The sequence below is a fragment of the Tamandua tetradactyla genome, chromosome 2, assembly GCF_023851605.1.
Source record: "Tamandua tetradactyla isolate mTamTet1 chromosome 2, mTamTet1.pri, whole genome shotgun sequence".
NCBI classification, from domain to species: Eukaryota; Metazoa; Chordata; class Mammalia; order Pilosa; family Myrmecophagidae; genus Tamandua; species Tamandua tetradactyla.
In genome coordinates this window covers 152,922,069-152,930,393 of record NC_135328.1, presented here as the reverse complement: position 1 = coordinate 152,930,393, position 8,325 = coordinate 152,922,069, and the positions used below count along the sequence as shown (strand labels likewise).

General features: G+C 41.1%; 1 long non-coding RNA gene across 1 annotated transcript; it reads right to left on the bottom strand.

Annotated features, from left to right (window-relative positions):
• Nucleotides 1-3,134: 3,134 nt before the first annotated feature.
• Nucleotides 3,135-7,291, bottom strand: LOC143674083 (uncharacterized). Its single transcript, XR_013170854.1, has 3 exons — nucleotides 7,201-7,291; nucleotides 4,560-4,658; nucleotides 3,135-3,183 (listed from the first exon to the last, which is right to left on the bottom strand). It is a non-coding gene; the product is annotated as an uncharacterized LOC143674083 (long non-coding RNA).
• Nucleotides 7,292-8,325: the final 1,034 nt, after the last annotated feature.

Sequence of the window (8,325 nt, the reverse complement as noted above, 5' to 3'; positions counted from 1 at the left end):
CAGAAATAACTGTGCCAATGCTGTTGCATGGGAACTGACCAAAGAACCCTCACCTTTAAATCCCCCAGCACAAATTCTTTTCTTTACTCTCCTCTCCCTCCAACCCACTTATTCTTCCAGGGAATGTGAAAACCTCCTTGCACAGGGAGGCTCTACTACACCGGAGGGCTGGATCTTCCTCGATAACAAGGTGGCTCTCCCAACCAAACAGGTCCCCAATATTCTTTCTCAGGTACATTTGTCACTTCATATCAGACCCAGGGCCCTCACATAGTTCCTCCAGCCCTTATTCCATCACCCATCACTAACTCACCTTATAATAAAGTTGGTCTGCTCCTCCTGTCCCACTTGCCAAGTAGCAAACCCTCAAGGAGGGTTATGCCCCACTTTCCCAACCCATCAACTAAGGGGCCACCTTCTGGGCAAATTGATTTCACACACATGCCCACTCACAAAAAATTCCGATACCTACTAACTATAATTGACACCTTAACAGGCTGGATAGAGGTTTTCCCTACTACATGGGAAACTGCAGACGTGATACCTGACATCCTCCTAAAACAAATCATTCTCCGCTTCGAACTGTCTACCTCCATCCAACCTTATAATGGCCCAGCTTCTATTTCTCAGGTGGTCCAGCAGGCCTCGTCTGCCTTGGGAATAGACTGGAAACTACATATCCCATATGGACCCCAATCCTCGGGTAAGGTGGAATGAGTTAATGGTCTTATTAAGATGCAATTAACCAAACTAGCTATTGAACTACGACAGTCCTGGGTTGACCTCCTTCCGCTGACCCTTGCCCAACTATGCACTGCTCCATGGGCACCTACTTTCTTAAGCCCTTTTAAGCTCATGTACAGCTGCCCGTTCCTACTCAATCACCATCTGCCAGTGCAGCCTCCTTCTCTGGGTTCTTACTTATCATATCTTTCCTTAATCAGGCATTTGCTGCGGGAACACACTGATCGATTCCTGCCACAACCCAGGGAAAGTGATCCCGCCGACCCTCCCCATGATCTCCAGCCAGGAGACGAAATACTCCTTAAACAGCTCCAGCCCAGACCACTCCAACCGCGGTGGACTGGCCCACACACAGTGATTCTTACCACTCCTATGGTGGTAAAACTTCTGGGCAACCCCTCTTGGCACCACCTGTCATGGGTCAAGCTATACAAACAGAATGAGAGCCCATATATATGTCACCCTCTGGGGCCCACTCGCATCTGCCTCACTCACACTATTCACCCTCCTAACCCCTATTGAGGGCACTTCCTATATATGGAAATTCAAAATCCAGGAAACTTTTAACCAAAACGGCAAGTTGACCAGCCATATAATTGGTACAGGAGACTGCCCTCTTATGGGCTGTAGCCAGTCTTTAACCATCCCCATAACTCCTACATCAGTTGCTAGTGACCGGGGGCCATATGCCTGCTTTCCATATGATCCGACTGAAACTTACTGTAACCAGGACAATTATAAGGACATATATGGGGGATGCCCCTATTGGTCATGCAGAATACATGATGCTGATGATGGGATGGGACTCTTCTATATCAGTTCCAAACAATTTTACATGAATATTACAGATCCCTGGGACACTAGATGGGTGACGGGGGTTCAAGGCAAACTATACTACAGTGGCTGGTCCCAGTACTCCATAAGCATCATTGAAATACATCATGAGTATATCCTTGTTAATAATACTCATACCCAGGTGTCTACCATCATTTTACAAGCAGAGCACAACCTCTCCAACCACCTTGCCAAACTCTCTGCCCCAACAGCCCCTCAAACATGGCTCCAAATCCTCCAATGCACCTTACAATTCCTCAACCAAACACAAATACTCCCCAACATAATCCATTGTTTCCCTTGTGCTTCATTGGGAAGGCCCCTATTAGCAGCCATCCCTATAAATCTTACCCAAGTACATAATCATAACCCTGATTCCTGCCATACCACCCTAAAAAAATCCCCCTATGGGAACCAGAGCCCAATAACCTTCCCTACCCCCTAAGGCTCTGCTACCTCACCCACACAACCGTGAGCCAAGTAGAGCTCCATAGAAAATGCCAAACTAACGTCACCACCCACAACTCCACCCACACCTCTAAAGGACAATATTTCTGATGTAATGGGACTCTTACCAAGTGTCTCAACCCCACTACCTCAGGACCATCCTTCCTGGTGACCATAATTCCTCAATTAACCCTCTGTGGTGAATCTGAGCTAACTTGGCTACTGCCCCCCACCTCCCTCCAAAAGGGCTGCCTTCCTTCCTATCCTGGTAGGCATCAGCCTGGCTGCCTCAGTCGCAGCCTCAGCAACAGCAGGAGGAGAGCTAGGACATGGTATTTTAACCTCTAAAAACTTCAAGACTCGACTATAGGTAGCCCTGGAATCAACATCAGAATCCTTATCTTCTCTGCAATGTCAACTTACCTCACTGGCCCAGGTGATTCTTCAAAATCAACAGGCCTTGGCCCTGCTAACAGTCGAAAAAGGAGGGATGTGCATATTCCTCCAAGAAGAATGCTGCTATTATGTCAACAAGTTGGGTCTGGCAGAACAAAATAAACTAAACAAACTAAAAGAAGATCTCTACCATAGAAACAGGGAACCAACTCTGCCCTAACCTGGTTCTCTTTGCCCCTGGTCACACGGCTCCTCCTGCTACTAGGACCAATTATCCTAATCTGTCTTTTCTTTCTCCTAGCTCCCTGTCTCCTCAACTTTCTCCAAGGATGCATAAAAGAACTGTCATGAGTGGCAATCAACCAAATGCTCCTACATCATTATCACTGCCTGCCTTCCTCACCAGATTCCTATAGCCAACCTCCCCACTCTCCTGACTATGACAGTTCTGGCCTATAACCCCACATGGCCCCAATGCAGCAGGAAGTAGCCAGAAAGATCTCAGTGCCCTATTATCACAAAAAGGCTGGAATGTTAGGTTGGGGGAACAGGGAAGGTCACCATGACTCAAGCTGTGTAAAATGTGCCACCCCTTCTAGACATCACCTAACCCCCTTGCTTAAAAACCGCCCACACTAGGACCCAGCAGTGAACTCACACCTCCCTACCTTGAGTTCTGTGAGTTCTGCCCAGGAGCACAGGAATAAACTCACTCACTCTAAAGTTTCTTGGTCTGGCTCTTCTCTCTTTCACCTCCAAAACCTTTCAATTATTAACACCTATCATCAGTGTGATACATTTGCTATAACTGATGAAAGAATATTATCATAATAGTAATATTAGCTATATAGTCTATGGTTTACTTTAAGGTTCACTGTTTGTGTTGTAAAGTCCTGTTTGGTTTTTTCAAAATTTTATTCAATTAACATATATATATACATATAGCCTAAAATTTCCCCTTCTAATTACATTCAAATGTATAATTCAGTGCTGTTAAATACATTCAAATGTTATGTTACCATCAGCACCATCCATTACTAAAAATTTTCCATCACCTGAGATAGAAATTCTGTACAATTTAAGCATTAACTCCCCATTCCTGACTCCCACCTTGGCCCCTGGTAACCTATATTGTAGTTACTAATTCTATGAATTTTCTTATTCTAATTATTTTATATCAGTGAGGTCATATAATATTTGTCCTTTGGTATCTGTGTTATTTCACTCAACATGATGTCATTAAGGTTCAGCCATGTTGTCACATGTATCAGAACTCCATTCCTTTTTATGGCTGAATAATAATGCATTGCTTGGATAGACTACATCCATTCATTGGATAAACATTCCAACATTCAGCCTTTTACAGAGGGAGACAACACAAAGTTTTATTCAGTAACAGTACCTAGCTCCACATCTACAATTCCAGATGATGTGCAGTCTTCTGCTTTAGATTTCCTCGTAGCCTTTTGTGGTGTGGTCACTTCTGAATTAAAAAGATAAGGTGTCTACCTGACTTCCCCACCTCAATCCAATATGAATGGAGGAATGTGGGCAGAACAACTGCTATAAAAAAGTCCTTGTCCCACTGACAGGCGCTGGGAAGGCTCTGACCTTAGAGGAATGAAAAGTTTCCTAATCAAAGCCCCATTCTACTCCCTGGAAATAAATATTTTTGCATTGTTCCTATTCTTATACTGCTGGTTCCACCCTCTGGGAGGTTCTCATTTGTGCATTTTCCTACTGAATTCATTGAGTAGGTGATGGGGAGTTTCCTTTACTTGCAGGACATATGACTTTCAAGGCGACTTTTTCACCAGTGAGTTTTGTAGCTGTGAGGGTTACTTGAAATCTCAAGTAGTAAAAGGCTTTTTTGGACCCTGTTCATTGTTTCTTTGGTAATACAATGAAAATATTTTGTGGTCTTCTGATCTATTTATTTCTAGTCAATTTCATATGCCAGTAAGCACTTCTAAAGTTCTTTATCGGATATAATTCTCAGCATTGGTTTATATCCTTACTTCCTTGCTCTCATCAACTTAATAGCATTAATAGCATTATAATATTTATAATGATATATAAATGATATATACATTTCATTATATATATATATAATGAAATTTTTATAGGAATTGACTTACGTGAATATTAGGGTTAGCAAGTCTGAATTCTGTAGGGCAGGCTGCAAGTTGGAAACTCTGATGAAGGTTTTGATGAATTCTCCAGGGGAAGCTGGCTGTCTGAAGTAGATATAGAAACTCTGAGTGCTTAAAGTTCTTCCTTTAAGACCTTCAGCTGATGGGATGAGACTTCCCTTATTGCTAAAGGTGTTCTCTTTTATTGATTGCAGATGTAGTCAGCCATAGATGCATTCAACTGACTAATCATTTTAATCCACAAAATGTCCTTGCAGTAACAATCAGACCAGTGCATCCTTGACTAACTAAATTGGACATCATAACCTAGCCAAGTGACACTTGAAATTAACCTTCACACCTTTCAACTTCTACAGGAAACAGCTTTACCAAGTGAATCACAAGATATGCATTTCTATCTTTTCAACTTCTGTTAACAGCTTCTCATTGTCCACTACCTGGCCACTAAGCCAGTGTCACATAGTTTAAGATTTTTGTTGTGGTAGTTTCCCACAATTAGAGTGCCATCAAATTGTTGCTGTGACAAATAAGCCCCCCAAATAATAATGGCTCAAGTACAATAGATGTTTATTTTTCACTCATGTGAAGTCTGACGTCAGTGATTCTGGTAAGTGAGTGGCTTTTCTTGGAGTAGTGATTTCTCCAGCCCCTTTGGAATGTATTGCTTTGCATCTTCAATCTGTGCCATCCAAGATAGTTTTTATCTGCAGGAAGCCAGTGGAATGCGAAAGAGTGGGATGATTCTATGTCTGAACAGCTTTATGGGTCAGGCCTGGAAGTGGTGCACATGCTTCTGCTCATGCTCCATTGGCCCAAACTCTGCTTCAAGGCCATATCTAAGTGCAAGGAGGGCTGGGAAATACAGAGTTGCTATATTCTTTTGCTCAGAAAGAAGAAACAGGTTTGGTGAACAGCCAATTAGTTTCTTTAATGTTTTGTGATGTTGAGCAATTTACTTGGCTCCTCTTGCCTCAGTATCCCCATCTGGGGATAATTATAGCACTCACTTCAATGGATTGTTGTGAGTTTTAAATGTGCTAATATGTGTAAAGTGCTTATTTAGGATCGTGTGTAGCATGTAGTAAGAGCTATTAAGTGTAGTTGTTGTAGCAGTTCTATTCATCTCCTCAATTTGTATCTTATTTTCTCCAAACACCCTAGGGGGGAAGCTGGTAGAGTACAAACCTGGTTTTGGACTCATAGCATCCATTGTTCATGGTCAAAAGGCCTTGTAATATTTACTTCATACTTTAGTGTTCTTTCTTCAATGGTATGTGATATTCTGAAAGAATACCTTTTATTTGTACTGTAGAAGTTGGGGGTAAGAAAGCTTCTTCATTTAGGAAAAAGTTGGGTTTCTTTTTTTTTGTTATTAATAAAATCAATCAACATACAATACCAACATTCTTAATGTATGAAAATTCCATATTTGTCAGGCAATCAGTGACTCACAATATCATCACACAGTTGTATATTTATCACCATGATCATTTCTCAGAACATTAACATCAGTCCAGAAAAAGAAAAAGAAAAAAGAAAAAACTCATACATACCACACCCCTCTCTGATTGACCACTAGTATTTCCCTCTAATTTATTTTAACGTTTGTTACCCCTATTATTTATTTATTTTTAACCCATTTTTTTTACTCATCTATCCCTACTGTAGATAAAAGGAGCATCAGAACAAGGTTTTCACACACAGTCACTTGCAAAAGCTATATCATTATATAATTATGTTAAAGAAACATGGCTATTGGAACACAGCTCTACAGTTTCAGGCACTTCTCTCTAGCCTCTCTAACACACCTTAAACTAAGAAGGGGTTATCTATATAATGCATAAGAATAACCTCCAGGATAACCTCTCAACTCTATTTGAAACTCTCAGCTACTGACACTTAATTTGGTCTCATTCCTCTCTTCCTCCTTTCAGTTGAGAAGGTTTTCTCAATCCCTTGATGCTGAGTCCCAGCTTATTCTAGGACTTCTGTCCCATGCTAACAGGGAAGTTTAAATGCTTTGGAGCCATGTCCCACATAGAGAGGGGGAGGGCAGTGAGTTTGCTTGCTGTGTTGGCTGAGAGGCCGCATCTGAGCAACAAAAGAGATTCTCTGGAGTGACTCTTAGGCCTAATTTTAAGTAGGCTTAGCCTATCCTTTGCAGAGAAATGTTTCATATGAACAAACCCAAAAATTGAGGGTTTGGCCTATTGAATTCATTGTCCTCACTGCTTGTGAGAATATCAGGCCTTCTCCATATGGGGAAATTGAATTTTTCCTCTTTCTTACCATTCCCTCAAGGGGACTTTGCAAATACATTTTTATTCACTGCTCAAATCACTCTGCGATTTATCAGGGCATCACTCTGGAAAAACCTACAAAATCTCATGCCCTATTTAAGGTTCTATGTACTATGGTGTTCAATTAAGCTGTCCACTGAAGTTATATTAGGAAATGCACTAGTCAAAATATAAATTTTATACTAAATAGACATTTTTTTGCTTTAGTCTCACATATACGCTAAAGTTTTAAAATAGTAATTACCACCTGTATTAGTTAGGGTTTTCTGGAGAAACAGAATCAACAGGGAACACTCGCAAATATAAAATTTATAAAAATGTCTCACATGACCATGGGAATGCAGAGTCCAAAATCTGCAGGGCAGGCTGTGAAGCTGATGGTTCCAATGGGGGGTCTGGATGAACTCCACAGGAGAGGCTTGCCACCCAAAGCAGGAAGAGCCTGTGTCTTCTGAATCCTCCTTAAAAGGCTTCCAGTGATCAGATTAAGCATTACTCATTGCAGAAGACACTCCCCTTTGGCTGATTACAAGTGGAATCAACTGTAGATGCAGCTGACATGATCATAATTTAATTTTATGAAATGTCATCTTTGCAATAGACAGGTCAGCTCTTGCCCAACCAAACAGGTACTACCACTTGGCCAAGTTGGCACATGAACCTGACCATGACACCATCTATTTTCAACACACTGCAATATTGACATTCCTTTGTTCTTCCTCATACAAAAGCATTTTTTAATTTGCACATTTAATCACTATCATTGTACACTCTAGGCTTTTCTAGATTATAACATCTCAGTCTCTATTGTCTATCTTTCCTTCTGATTTCACTTGTGCCCCCAGGCCTACTCCTGCTATCATTCTCAAATTCAGCTTCATTCAGTGTACTAACATTATTGTATTACAGTTAGGTAGTATTGTGCTATCCATTTCTGAATTTTTACAATCAGTCCTGTTGCATAATCTGCATCCTTTCAGCTCCAATTACCAAAAATACCCTATTTCTATCTCATAATGGTCTCTGTTTTTAACTGAAATTCTCCAGGCTCATTCATTAATGTTAGTTCATACCAGTGAGACCATACAGTATTTGTCCTTTTGTTTCTGGCTAATCTTACTAAGCATAAGGTCCATCCATGCTTGTTACATACTTCATAACTTTATTCCATTTCACAGCTGCATGATATTCCATCATATATACATACCACAGCTTATTTAGCCACTCATCTGTTGATGGACATTTGGGCTGTTTCCATCTCTTGGCAATCATAAGTAACGCTTCTATAAACATTGGTGTGCAAATGTCCATTTGTGTCCTTTCCCTCATGCCCTCTTAAGTAGCAATGGTATTGCCAGATCATATGGCAATTCTATACTTAGCTTCCTGAGGAACCACCAAACTGTCTTCCACAGCAGTTGTACTATTTTACATTCCCACCAACAGTTGAT